This window comes from Lampris incognitus, chromosome 13, assembly GCF_029633865.1.
Source record: "Lampris incognitus isolate fLamInc1 chromosome 13, fLamInc1.hap2, whole genome shotgun sequence".
NCBI lineage: Eukaryota > Metazoa > Chordata > Actinopteri > Lampriformes > Lampridae > Lampris > Lampris incognitus.
Genome location: NC_079223.1, coordinates 36,070,602 through 36,085,834, shown reverse-complemented (window position 1 = coordinate 36,085,834; position 15,233 = coordinate 36,070,602). Strand labels below are relative to the sequence as shown.

At 45.4% G+C, this 15,233-nt stretch overlaps 1 protein-coding gene across 4 annotated transcripts in view; it reads right to left on the bottom strand.

Annotated features, from left to right (window-relative positions):
• Positions 1–14,092, bottom strand: part of lzts2a (leucine zipper, putative tumor suppressor 2a) — a 60,210-nt gene extending 46,118 nt beyond the window's left edge. For 2 of the 4 annotated variants that reach the window (XM_056291355.1, XM_056291358.1), the window contains exons 1-2: positions 13,834–14,092; positions 1,194–1,313 (exon numbers count right to left, since the gene is read on the bottom strand). The gene's annotated coding sequence lies outside the window, so the exon portion shown is untranslated. Of the gene's footprint in view, positions 1–1,193; positions 1,314–3,591; positions 3,648–13,833 lie in introns of those variants that run through there. The other 2 variants (XM_056291357.1, XM_056291356.1) reach the window with 2 other exon arrangements.
• Positions 14,093–15,233: the final 1,141 nt, after the last annotated feature.

Here is a 15,233-nt window from a genome sequence, read left to right as displayed (position 1 = left end):
GCGAGTAATTTCACCGGTCTTTCACAGCATATTTATCTCAGACGCAGAGCACAGGCACACTCTGACTGTTAACCCTAGCGCCTCCGGTTTTTCTCTTGTGTCCCCTATGGTAGGAGAGGTCCTATATATATATATATATGAACACGGATACAGGAAAAAAGATTTTAATACCTTTTTTCCTGTATTTTTTTTTTTTTTTTTTTTTTTTAGCGGCTTATGAGTGCGAGACACACGAACAGGCCTGTACTGCTATGTATTAAAATCTTTTTTCCTGTATCCGTGTTGATATTCCGCTCATTAGTCAAGCACTAAACACCACTGACGGTTTTGGAAAAAAAAAACACTATATATATATCAATCCATTATCTTGACTGTTTATCCTGCTCTCAGGGTCGCGGGGATGCTGGAGCCTATTCCAGCAGTCATTAGGCAGCAGGCGGGGAGACACCCTGGACAGGCCGCCAGGCCATCACAAGGCCGACACACACACACACACACACACACCCATTCATTGCTAGGGACAATTTAGTACAGCCAATTCACCTGACTTACATGTGTTTGGACTGTGGGAGGAAACCGGAGCCCCCAGAGGAAACCTACGCAGACACGGGGAGAACATGCAAATTCCACACAGGACGACCAGGGATGACCCACCAAGGTTGGACTACCTCGGGGCTTGAACCCAGGACCTTCTTGCTGTGAGGCGACCGCGCTAACCACTGCGCCACCATATATATATATGTGTGTGTGTGTGTGTGTGTGTGTGTGTGTGTGTGTGTGTGTGTGTGTGTGTGTGTGTGTGTGTGTGTGTGTGTGTGTGTGTGTGTGTGTGTGTGTGTGTGTGTAGACCTGATGGGGGCTGACGTGAGGACTGACATGGGTGCTGAGCTTTGTGGTGCGGTGTGGTGCTGTGCTGGGGCCGGGCGGTCTAACTCAACAGCAGGGATAAGCTATAAATAGACTAGATCTCTTCCACCCCCAATGTTCCTTTCATCCCCCTATTTTTTCCTGTTCCCTTTTCCTTCTCTTCTCCTCCCAATTGTTTCTCTGTTGGCCTTTTATCACTGTCAGCCTTCTCTCTCCGCTTTTTTTGTTGTTTTGTTTTCCTCCTCTTGCCTACATTTCATCACTTTTTCTTCCCTCCCTCTCCAGAATCTCCATTTTTTTCTAATCGCCTCTCTGATCTTACTTACTGTCGGTGTCTTCCCATGCCTGTCGTACCCTCCTCCTCTGTTTTCTGTCTCCTTGGAACTTCGCCTCTTCCCGGTGGTTAGCTTTGGGTTGAAAGGGATGGTGAAGGTTGTCTCTGAGGTCTTGTTCCAGAGGCAATAAGCAAACAAACAAACAGCCAAAAGCATATGAGATTATTTGAAGAGAAACTTAATAAAAAACAATCTTGTCTTCTCAGAAAGGAGGAGGGTGCGGGGAACAGAAGGAGAGGGGGAGAAAGGAGGATATTGGATGGGGGGGGTGTTATGTAAGTGAGGCTTATCCCTTCCCAGCACTGCATAATAAATCAGAAGGGACATAACTCTCTCACCTCCCCTCGCCTCACTCTGTCTCCACATCCATCCATCCATCATCCATCCATCCATCCATCCACCTTCCCTTCAATCCACCCATCCATCCACCTATTCACTTTCCCACCCACCCGCCACCCATCAATCCATCTGCCAACCCATCCATCCATCCATCCATCCATTCACCTACCTAATCCATCCATCCATCCATCCATCCACCTACCCAATTCATCCAATCAACTACCCAGTTCATCCATCCATCCATCCATCCATCATTCCATCCATCCATCCATGTAAACTCTTCCTTCATGTTCTGCAGGAAACGATGAGGATACAGTAGAAGGAGCAGAAAGCAGTACAACATGTGATGTTCATGATCTCATTCTCCATCAACACCATTCCACTCCCCCTCCACACCTCCCTTTCCTTTCCCTCCACCCAATAACATTCATCCCTCATACTTGAGTGACAGGAAGCACAAAGTTATGCTCGGATGATGAGCCAGAGCCATCATAAACACTGAACACACCAAGATGCCCCTGGTTGCATGATAAATGATGGCTCTTTCAGATACAACAGATGAGCCATAACATGATTTATAGTTTAAACACCAAGACACTTGCAGACGGTATCAGTCCCTCCTTTCTTGTTGCTTTACCCTCACATTAAGGATACCATTCGATTGTTCAAAGCTTTCTTGCATAACACAAGCATACCAGCCCCTGGTAGGAAGGAGAGGAAATGAACAGGAAATATTCCTATCAAACAAAACTGCACAGAAAACAACTAATATTCGGATTCTTTGCCATGTTTCTTCAAGATGCCACAGATTTAGCCCGAGGCCAGAGAAAAGTGTAAAGCTATGACATTTGTGTTTAACTTAACATATGATAAGCTTGAACTGGATCCAACAAACCAGAACTTATCTCCTCATACGTTGGTAAATACTTAAATATGAGGGCTTTGGATACAGGATCAACCCATGATGATCTGAACTCCATGCTTAGTGGGTCAGCACCAAGGGCCCCATCCAGCACGCCTGGTCAGATTCCCAGACAGAGTTGGCCTAATTTCCGCAAGGACCCCTCAATAAACAGCTATCACCCCCTTAACACCCAGCCAGGCTCCTCGGCGCTAGCCCCAGGCGAACCTATTCAGTATGGCAGTCTGACCTCTTCTCCACCCAGCTCCCTCGCACCCAAACAACCTTTTCTGTACTCTTGTGCTTTTGACTACAGGGCAGCCTGGGATATGACTTCACATAGTATCCGTCCGTTCTTGGCAAATCTGAACAAGTTCATTATAAATACAAAGTAAACGCCTTTCGCAAATGTGACCTTTGCAGTATGATTGCTAAAGTTATTCTAGAACTCATATTGTACCGTTTTTGAGTTGCTAATTATTGTCCATCAAAGCTTTTCTTTGCAACATTCCCAGCATTACAACGTGAACCCGTCAGTGGTTCAGAAATAATCAGTACTCAACCTGAGGTTACCCTTTTTTTTTTAAACATGGACTGGATAGCATTAGCAGAGGGAAGGTGAAAGGAGTTGAAGGGGGTTCCTGGTACCAAGGAACCCTTTAACCAGCCCCCCCTGACCCCGACCTCCCCAATCCTCCATTTCAGACAGGACGCTCTATTAAACTTTGACCTATTTCCGTGAGTTCTCGGTCTGGGGAGGCAGCCGCGGCGAGACCCCAAACACACCGAGCTGTACGCTGATCAACCCTGTTATTAATATGAATATCAAAAGGCTTATGTGGACAATACGTCCTTTGAATTGGACATTTCAGAGAAGCTTGGGAAGGCTTGATGATTCCTGCAAGAGTGACACTCATTGTGCAATGCAGCAGTTCAAAAACTCAACGAGATGAATTCACTCATAAGTACACACAGATGCGCATGTGTGCAGTTTTAACTTGTGTGCACGCCAAGACACAAAACTAAGTCCCTCTCTCTCTCTAAGTTTTTCAAACTAGGAACTTGATTTCACTTTTTCCGCTGATTAGTAGCAAAAGGAGATGGCCCCCTCCCATCTCGCCTTCTTTCTCTTCGTACCCTCTCTCTCACCTCCAAGAAATCTCACTCAGCAGATGGGCACAATCCTCCATAACCAATCCTCTTCGGAATAATGCAAAGCAGACAAAGGCAAGGAGACACAAAGGCAGACAACACCTCAGCGAAACCGCTCCGTGTCCGATCACAGAAAGCGCTGTACAGTCCCGACAAAAAACAACTTTTCCGTTTTAGTGCGACAGTTCTCCATTACATGCCATACATCTGGAAAGCAGGGCGTTAGCAGTGACAGCATCACATAATAAATTGTGAATATTGCATATTTGAAATCTGCTGGAACTTCCAATACACCAGGACGGCTTCCAGGCCACGGGAGAAGGAGCGCAGGGGATACTGGCAATTCACATGTGGTGGGAACACGGAGTTTTGGCCTGGAAGTGGGGTTGGTGGGAGTTATGTTAGCGTGACCATGGCTGGGACAGCAGCCCAGAGGTTCCCAAAAGAGTTCTGGGAAGATCAGGGCCCAACACGTGTGTGTGTGTGTGTGTGTGTGTGTGTGTGTGTGTGTGTGTGTGTGTGTGTGTGTGTGTGTGTGTGTGTGTGTGTGTGTGTGTGTGTGTGTTTGTTTGTGTGTTTGTGCTTGGAAAATGGAGTGGGACAGACCGACATCTGTCAGAGATTAAAAGGAAGGAACTATCTCATATTTTCACCAGTCAAGAGATTTTCTATGTCAATAGATATAAACACAGACACAGAGAGAGACATAGAGGGCACGAGAGAGACAGAGAAAAAAAAAACAAGAGAAAGACAATGAAACACGGACAGGCATGCAGACAGAGATGGGCAGACAGAGAGAGAGAGAGAGAGAGAGAGAGAGGGGCAAACAGACGGACAGTAAGGAAGACAGACAGACAAAAAGTGTATCAATAGATATAAATAGACACAGAGAGACATAGAAAACATGACAGACAGAGAAAAAGCAACACAGACAGACAGATGGACAGTTCATCAATAGATAAACAGACACAAGGTGAGACAGAGAGCGTGGGAGATGGAGAAAAAGCAAGAGAAAATAAGACAGATGGACAGACACATAGGCATAGATAGACTACCAGTTTTGACAGGCAGACAGACGGACAAACAGAGTCGGAGAGACACACAACCCAAACCCTTTGTCATGGCCAAAGGCTTTCTTTCCTGTTCCCCCACCCCCCATCACCCCCACCATCACCCCCCTGGCTGTTGTCTCCGTCTTGACGAGACACAGTACCCAAGCTGACCACAGTATCCAAGCTGTCGGAGTCAGCTGACGCAGGGAAAGTGGGGGAGGGCACTGCTGTCTGTGGGGCACTCGCTCTGCCAAGGGGTCATCTGCCAGGCGCATCCTCTCAGGCAGACTTCGCTACTCTTGCAACTCATCAGCAGGCTGGCCGAGAAGTTTGGAAATAATCTAATCTATAAATCAGACACACATCCAAACAACTCTGTGTCAGCGACAGATCCTTGCTGATATTATTAGCTCGGCGGTGCTGCGCAGTACCACGCTCGCACCTCCACTGAGATCTACTGACGCGGGTGTGAGCGAGTCGAGAGTTACCGGCTTTTCTGTTTTCGTTCAGTTACCAGATGTTGACTATGATAAAGATAAGTACATATTTGAGGGTCTCTAAAAAAAATTCCTCTGAGGAAAAAAAAATTCCATGTGAACCACAGAAAGGCCCTGAACACTGGGTCAATATCTTGTGTTTGCTTCCCTCAGTGGCACAAATCTGGTTTCCAATCCAAGTAAATGAGCAGACAACTTAATCAATGGCTTTGAAACTTGCAGCCAGGTGCAGCCTTTGTTTCTCAGAAAATGCGATTGATTTCCAATTTCCAAGTAGGTATGGGGAAAACGGTTACAGTTTCCCTCCCGTTTTTCTTCTGCAGAACATTTCAAGGAGGCAAGAAATGTGTTCCTCATCACAGTATTTTGACTAAAATTAAAAAAAAAAAACTTTACTGATTTCTATTTTTTCCTTTCAGAACACTAACTGCCTCCGGTGCTTGCTTGTGTTCCCACGGGACAACCGCAGGGGTGACAGTCTGCTAACCAACTAAACTCATTTATCTGCTGGCCAGGCAATGAGACTTGTTCCTGGGCCAAATACTTGTGTCAGCCATCAATCAAGTGTGTGTGTGTGTGCGCGTGTGTGTGTGTGCGTGTGGTCTGCTGTTTCAGCACAGACTTCGAATGTCGCCCATACATCAGAGTCCTGACAGCAGCGAGGTGACACCGTGTGACATATGAGGCCACTTGATTTCCTCTCCTCACAATGAGAATGAGAGAGGAAAGGGGGGCGGGGGGGTGCAGAGTGGTTCTTAAGAGCCGTCCGTGGGAGGCTCTGGATTGATGGATGGATAGGTGAAAACTGCCTTAAATTGTTAGCGCGCCATCTGTTTATAATTTTTTTTTGCGCTGAAAATCTACTTTCCATCTTGCACAGCTGTGATTTGTTTCATTTAAAAGGTAAACCGCTGTGAGAGGGGTGTTCAAATTTTCATGGCCTATTTTTTATTACTAAGCCTGCTATGCAATCTGTGATTAAGCAACTATGAAGTGTCTAAATCTTTGCCCGAAGGGAAAGATGGCCTCGGGTCAACTGTTGAACAAACACAAGTGTTGAAAGAAAATACCGTCTGACTGACTGTCTGGAGCGGTTGGCGTACTTTATCACTCCAGATACTAATGTGATGATCTGCGCCAGACCTCTGCCCAGGGATGTCCATTATAAGTAGAAGTACTCCACTGCACATTGATTCTGTCTCTTCTTACAGAGTGTAAAGGCTTTTAGAGCACATCGCTGCCCGCCATCTGGGCTATCAGTTTCCGACAGCAATCTGATTGATCCGCATCAAAACACTCTTTGAATCTTCTTCCATTCCGTTCGACAGGATGTTTTACACAGCGAGGCAGTTTGTGAGTTCACGGGTCGGTTTCGGGCTGGGTTTAAGTCAAAGTGTGGTAGTCAGAGGAGGTAATGACAAGGTTAGTTGACAACTTGATAATGACAGGCCACTGGCTGGGCTGGTTGACCCCGATTCCACGTAGCCACGCCAGGCAGCTGAGGGGCTCATGGGGAAGATCTGGTGATAAACTGACCTTTCCTTGGCTCCATACTCCACTCCACTAGTTATCTCTGTAATCATCCACGACAGACCACACGTCTTACGCTCTCAGTCTTAACTGCCAGACTGTAGGGGATGAAATGAACATCATAGCCTCCACCCACCCTTAAAATTTGCTCAAAAAGAAAACTGCTTTCCCCCCTACAGATTTGACCTGACTTGGTAGTTTGACAGACAGGCTTCTCGTGCCTGCACATATCAATGACTTGACCTGAGTGGGCTTCATATTACAATTAAAAATCCCACCTTATGGCTATCAGCAGTTTCAGAATCATCGAAGTAAGCCCTGCTTTCATCACCTTTGTTTGGATCTTAAAAAAGCTCCTCTATGCGCTATAGTTTTTAAAATGTTTTAATTCGTCTTCTCTGTGACAGACATCATTCATTTTGAACTTGACTTTTCTGCAGAGACCTGTTCATCAATATCAGTATGCATATGAAAAATCAACAATACATCACGTAATGTGCATAACACTTTGCCAAAGTGACTGAAATGACAATCTTAGTTGACTTGCTTTCATGTCAAGTGTAGATAGGGAAGGAATGCAAACAGGTGGGAAATTCCACTTAGTCTGCCTCACAGGAAGTAGGCTGTGGGTATAAACCTGCTATTGGCCGACTATGTCAGTCGGAATGCTCCTCCCCTTCCGCCATCTGCACGTTACCATTTTCAAAGTCCCTGTCGTTATATGTGAAACAACAACCTCCGAGCTAGCAAGCTACACACTGAAAAATGGCAAGTTTTGATGAAGATTTGGGTCGTGCGGTAAGGCAGGCCTGCTTGGTGGTGAATGGTTGTAAAAATATACACGTATATATAGAGACACACACACCACACTTTGGGAAAAGCCCAGACTCCGTTTCACAAGACTCTCATGCCTGACGCTGATGTGTTTTCTGACACGGCCATCATAAGTCGGAGTTGATTTCGTACATGTCTTAACTTCAGCAGAAGAGGAAAAGAGGAAGGCCAAAGAGGAGGTTTATGGCTGTGGTGAGGGAGGACATGCAGATGGCTGGCGTGACAGAGGAAGATGCAGAGGACAGGAAGAGATGGAAACGGATGATCTGCTGTGGCGACCCCTAATGGGAACAGCCGGAAGAAGAAGAAGAATGATGCCAGGGCTCGACTCCCCATGCGCAAATGTTCCACCCAAACAAGTTCCCCGTCGTTGCATCCTGGGCTTAGTGCCGCCCAAGATGATTGTGATCGATTTTAAGAAATCGTAACAAGCCAGAGCGTTGTTTTCCCCCTATACCAGAATGATAATGGGTTCAGCCAGACCTTTCTCCAGTGCTAAAATGAAGTATGGAGATAGGTCTGGCAACGCAAGACCAAGCGCCACTGATCAGAGGCTAGCTTGATCCCTGCAGGTTCAGAGAACAGATACAAATTCGAAAACAGATCAATTAGAGTGGATTTGCAAAGGGAAGATTAGTAATGGGATAGGGTTTTCTAATGCAGTTTCCATACACTGTAATTTATAATCCATCAACTATCACATACAGAAACAAAAGTCTCATCTTGAACCATTCTTGGTGTTTTTATCACTGAAGTTGACCTGACTTAGCCCTGATCTGAAAAACAATTGCAATAATTCAACCGTTAACAAAGAAAAAAACTATGATGACATATTTAGAACACATTCTCCTCAGATTCCTTCCTTTTAGGAGGTTGATTTAAACTGCAGTTATATAACTCAAGTTATATGGACTTATATCTGCTGCCCTAGTTAGATCAGCATCGTAACGGGAAGATACTATGGCTCTCTTTATATTTACATGTAGCCATAAAACCTTAATCCCTGGAGGTCATCAAGATGCTCATTATTTGTCATGTTGATCTGTTGCCTTCACGACATTGTTTCATAGCAGACTTCACAGAGCCCGATGAATCAAATTATTACACAAACGGTCATCTCATTTCTATTGGTGCATGAAGTCAAGCAATCAGTGGGCTATCTGTATCAATTTAAATGAGATTGAAACGGTGTTATTGCAAATTCCCTTCGAGTACATTAGCAATCCACTTAAACTAAATTGATGTTCATCTCTCTTTAGAAATCTAGACAAATAAATATCTCCATGCCGCCGTGTAAGGCAGAGTCGACGCCATGATGCAGCTTAGAAGCTGTAAAAGTAAACCAGGCGTAAATCAGGAAAACTGCCCTGATGGGATAACGAAACAAGACAAACCTACTAGACTTGAAAACGGTAAGGCTTTACGGCTGATCCTTTCATAATATGGGAATTCTGTGTTTTGTTGCACCATGCCCATAAAAAAAAAAGAAAAAGAAAAGAAAAGCAAGCCAACTGAACTACACTACTGAGGGGGGTCTTCTTTCTCTTGGGTAACAGACCATTTTGTGCAGAGCATCTGAGGAATATGCCAAGGGAGCCATTTCAAGTGCAGCAGTGGACGGGGCCTACGTCGCTCCCTTTCTATCATCAATAGAAAATCCTGGAGGCATTTATTGTATTCCAAATGCTTAAGGCGTCCACCATTCATCATCGGTGGACATCAGTAGCAGATAAGAGGAGCACCATCTCTATTTTCTCTGTGGCAAATCAGTCCTCCTTTCTGCCATCCCTAGTGACAGGTGCAGTCTTTATCTTTGGCCATGACTACATCTCCAGAATGTAACATCTCTCTCTCTGTCTCTCTCTCTCTGTCTCTCTCTCTCTCATATCAAGTGGGGATATCTTGCCCCTGGTATCCCAATTTGGTGCGTTACAAAATGCTACACATTGTATGCTAGAACAGATTTGATGGCATATGCTTCTCTTTATAGCTAATGTTTAACTTCGAACAAATATATTTTTGCAGCGAATCATATATTTTCAGTATATACCATCATGTCTTTAAACAATAAAGCATGCCAATGTGAATAATCAGTAGAAATTATCCTGTAGCCATTGGAATCAAAATTCTATCTGTCATCAAGAACAATATTCATTACCATTTCACCATTATTATTTTTTTTGGGAGTTAGGTGATTCATGGAGTAATCTCACTGAGTTTCATGACAGATTGCAGAAATCTGGTGCAGTGAGGGAAATGATATATTGTCCACTTGGTTTCTTCATATGACTACAACTATTTGAGTATATCAAGACATATAAAACGTGCACCTTTTTTTTTGTTTAGTGGTGGCACACTGTTAGTTTTTGTATCATGACCCCAGGCAACCATTTTCAGAACGAACAATATCTCCAGTCAAACAGCATTAACATTAACAAAGCAGAAGTGATGTTGGAGCCACACTTCCAGTCCAAAAAGGGACTTTAACAGAAGGAAGGGAAAGGTCACTGCAGACCCAGGCAGCTACTAATTACCCCTTTTCAAATACAGGGTATAAAATGTGTGCACGTGAGAAGTGTGTGCGCACACGTGCATATAGTGCATGTTTGTGTGTGTCTATGTGCACATGCTGAGTCCACTGACAGCTCGTCTCTGTCCTGCTGAGGTCTTTGTCTTGCCTTGTTTTATGGGCCGACAACCGAAAACTCTGATGGGAATCTTAATGTACACATCCACGTTCTCACGTGCAGGACTCCAGCTAACATCACACAGGCTGACTTGTGTGTATTCACACAGTGAACCCAACAGCAACAATAACACCCCAAGGTGTCAGTCACATTAAACAAATCAGAGACTCTGTGAAAGTGACCTGACAGCTTGCGTGTCAATAAAAGCAGAGCAAAGCAACGGTATACTCAGCCCTCACGTCTTATTGGAAATCTGTAATATCAACATGGCGGTTGACATCCCAGTGTGCTCGACCAGAAATATGCAGACGGAGAAACCAGACCGACCTTTCAGCTTGTCATGAAACTCAAGACACGAAATGAATCAGAGAGGGGAGCGAAAGATGAAACCAAGAGAAAATATTTTCAAGCCACACTGATTCTCCCTTTGGTTGTCTTTCGGTGTCCTTTACAGCCTCCTGCACAAAACACCCTCCACATGTATGCACATAGACACACAAGCTGTTTCTCACAAAAGGTCAGTATTGTTTCAGAAAGCAGAACCTATACAATAATATAATTCAACACTGGACAGTGGAAGGCGCTGAGCAGTTTGTGCGTTGAGGTTCAGGGCTATATGGTTATATCACGATGCACAAGAGGGAATCACACAACCCAACCGACAGTCCTCCAAGCTTCTTTGCATTGCAACCACTTCCTGACATCATCATTGAGGTAAAATAAAATGTCTCCCCATCCTTATTTAAAAGCCAGATGCCTGGAAATGCATTTGGCAAAATGAGCACAGGTGGTGGATGGGATTACCCGCTCGATAGCAGTGAAACGTGGGTTATTCGCTTAGCTATATGTAAGCACATGTGATGTTGCATAGACGAGATGCTAATGTGTACCAATAAAGTACACAATTCTTGCTCCCCCCCCTTTTTCCTCCCCAATTGTATCTGACCAATTACTCCACTCTTCCAAAACGTCCCGGTCATTGCTCCACCCCCTCTGCTGATCCGGAGAGGGCTGCAGACTACCACATATCTCCTCTGATACATGTAGAGTCGCCAGCCGCTTCTTTTCACCTGACAGTGAGGAGTTTCGCCAGGGGGACGTAGTGTGTGGGAGGATCATGCTATTCAACCCAGCTCCCCCTCCCCCCCCGAACAGGCCCCCGACTGACCAGAGGAGGCGCTAGTGCAGCGACCAGGACACACACCCACATCCAGCTTCCCACCTGCAGAAACAGCCAGTTGTGTCGGTAGGGATGCCCGACCAAGCCGGAGGTAACATGGGGATTCGAACCGCTGATCCCCATGTTGGTAGGCAACGGAATAGACCGCTATGCTACCTGGATGCCCTTAATGTACACATTTCTAAGTTAAGGTTGAACTAATGTTTACATTTACATTGAGTTGAAAGTTCATGACGTTTCAAAGGTCTATCGTGGAAACGAAGCTTCAAATAAAGCAACTTGGGGCTCTTTTGATGCGTTACCCGTTCTCCATCCTTCAGAGCAGCGCTGCTAGATGCACATCGGCTGTGATGTTGCCATTGGCCATGTTCCAGTTTAGACTCACACATATTTACCATCATGATGCACACACACACAATAGTCCCAGTTGTCCGGGTGGTTTACTCGACCATGGAAGCCTAAGGCAAAAAAGGCTGTGTGCTGATTTCCACCGCCGTGGATTAAAGAAGTATAGTGTGCCTGCCTCATGGCTAAAAAAAAAAAATTGTTGTAGGACACTGCTCTACTACAGTCATTACTACATAATATCAAAAGCATACCGACCATGACTTTGGTCATTTTCTTCTCACTCGGCTGCTTCACACGTCCCTATCTGCGAGACACTTTAGCCTGTCTGCCGCGTGAAGCAGCCATGTGACGTAAGAATGATCTCCCAGCATCGCACCCCCCTCCCCTCCTCTCCCTCCTCCTCTTTAGCTGCTCTAGCCTGACAGCTTGGTTAACGCTACATGCAGCCCCCCCGCTCTGTATTTATTCTGCCACCACCCCACCCCCATCTGCCCCCACCTAGTCCTCACAGCTGCGCCCTCTCTCTCTCTTTCTGCACTCCCCCTCCTCCCCCTCAATGATTCACCTCCCCGGTCCGTGTCGTTGTGACAAGACGGGATGATAGAGGGTCTCCCGGTAAGGTGGTGTGATGGCGGAGTAGTAAGCTAACATTATGGTCTGGTGACGTGATGCCATAGGCCTCCTCATGACATGTTTATGAGAGCAAGTAGACACAGTATGAGAGGGTTGAATCCTGAGAATTAGCATTTATAGTGTGTGTGTGTGTGTGTGTGTGTGTGTGTGTGTGTGTGTGTGTGTGTGTATTACCTCAAACTCCTGTAGTTGTAGAAACACAAAGTCCAACCCCCAAATCTTTTGCACAGATATTGTTTATCATGGAGGACAGAGAGAGAGCGAAGGAGAGGGAGATAGCGGTGCTCTTAGGCACGCCTCTGTCCCCTCAGCGTTCATATCATTTCCTGTTAGGATTATTTATGGTCCAATCAAACCACCTGCGTTTTACAGTTCCAACTCCAAACTAACCCATATATTAAACTAGGCCTTGTAAGCATAAAACAAAGATGTCTCCTTACAGTGCCAGGGACTCTCACTCCACCACCAGCCCCCGCTCCCCATTTTCCATTATTTCCACTTCATTTTCTCTCCTCTCCTTTATCTCACAAACAGCTGGAGATACCAGGAAACTTGCAGTTACAAAGTCCTGTCAAAACATGGAAGGTGTATATCCAAGACTGAATGAGTGAGTGCGTGCGTGTGTGCGTGAGAGAGAGAGTGAGAGAGAGAGAGAGAGAGAGAGCGAGAGAGAGAGAGACTGTATGTGAATGAGTGCTGTGCTCTGTAGCCAGCGGTTTTAGAGTTCGTCCTCCCCCTCCAGCTGAGAGTGACACACACACACACACACACACACACACACACACACACACACACACACACACACACACACAATGTTCCAGACCAGAGAATCGCATCTTAAGGGGAAACAGCTGAATGATGTACAAAAAACTGACAAACTAGTGAAAACACAAGACTTCCACACCAAACCGGATGCATTTCACCAGACACGCTACGCAACCAGTTGATTTAATATAGTCGATGCAAAGTTCAAGTAATTGACCAGTTTGGGGAAGTCAATCAATAGAAAAAAATGAAACAAACGAGATGCACGCTGATGGACACGATGAATCCAGCAGAACGTGTGCAGGTTACAGAGAGCAGCTGTGAGAGAGAGCATACTGCGATAGAAACAGCTTCCAATCCCCCGCATGTTTGAGTGATTTGGCTACAGGATTCATAACGCTAAAAGCTGTGATGTAATTTGTACGATGGGAATTCAAGCCGACATTTGCATACTGTTAAAATTAAGTGTTACAGAAGAAAAAGTTAATCTGCTGCTTAGTAGAACGGACTCACTTTATTTTCCCCCAACTGTAACTTCATAAATACAGGTAAAGAAACAAGATAGATGACAAAACTCCAGAAGCGAACATGCGCCTTTGTTTTCCAGGGCTAGACCAGCGTCCAGTCCGGTCTCGTGCAGCAGCCTGTGTATAGCAGGGCATGCAAAACTACTTTTATTAGCTGCTATGCATCGTCAGACTATTCAGACTCACCTAAACACGATGTTCCTCACAAACGCAACTGCGAAGACCTCCCCGACCACCGAGACCGCGTTTGAATCCGGTCGCGTCTTCCCTCAGTGTCCAACTTTTTTTTCTCCCTTCTTCTTCATCTTCTTCTTCTTCTTCTTCTTCTTCTTCTTTCCTTCTGTCTGTCTTCGATATGCTATCTGGAGATGGACACGGCGGGCTCCCTCCGTCGCTGATGGGGACCGACTGCAGTCTGACAACTAAACCACGTCCGACCTGTCGCGTCCGGTCCTGCGCACGACCGTCACAGACCGCGGATGTGAGCCAGCTCTGTGCTTCCGTCGGGTCTCGATCTGCTGATCCAAGACGACAAGGTCCAGGACCGGGGGGGGGGGGTTCCGGCAGGGGTACCGTGACCCACGACTATGTCTCTCCACCCGCGTTGCTTGATATGAATAGGCTCTCCGCCATGATACTGCTTGCTGGCGATAACAACAGGAACATAATAATGATAATAGTGATGATGATGATGATAATAAAAGACACTTTCGTGGCTGCTCCCGGTCCCGGTAACTCCACTCCTGGTTCCTGTGTCTCCTGTCTGGTCCGGCTCTGACAACACCACCCCAGTCCTGAATCCTATCCAGTTTTTCTCCGTTACCCGTTTGCCCAAAAGCTGTTGTTGATTATTCAATTAAGTTTCTGTGTATTTAGTTTGTTTGCTGTCTGAGCACACCGTGTCATGTCGTGTGGTGTGTGTGTGTGTATAAATATTTTGTTGAAAGAAACACTCAGTGGTGAGAAAAGTGCTCAACAAATAAGGAGCAAAATAATCCAGTGATTCAAATAAATTCTTTATTCAAGAGTCAAGATTCTTTATTTGTTACGTCTCATTATAAAAGTATAAGAGAGTAAAACTCTTGAGTTTCAGCTCCTCGACACTGCAGCAGCAATAGCAATAAAATAACAAAACAGAACAAAAAGGCAGTAATAATAATAAATAGTGTGGGATGTAAGGTGCTGTGTGTGTGTGTGTGTGTGTGAGGCCCAGCCTTAATAAATGTGCATATACGTGTGTGTTTGTGTATGCCAAGCTACTTCTGTGTGTGTGTGTGTGTGTGTGTGTGTGTGTGTGTGTGTGTGTGTGTGTGTGTGTGTGTGTGTGTGTAAACTGATGATCTGTGGAAGATCATGATTATGAGACAGTACAAGCCTGTTTCATGCCATAAGGAATCATCAGCTGATAATTGCTTATGATTGCTGACGATTGCTTATATATATGTGTGTGTGTGTGTGTGTGTGTGTGTGTGTGTGTGTGTGTGTGTGTGTGTGTGTGTGTGTGTGTGTGTGTGTGTGTGTGTGTGTTCCTGTTCCTGTTCCTGATACCCTCGTGTTTCCTGCTATTAAACCGTTTGTTTCACCTG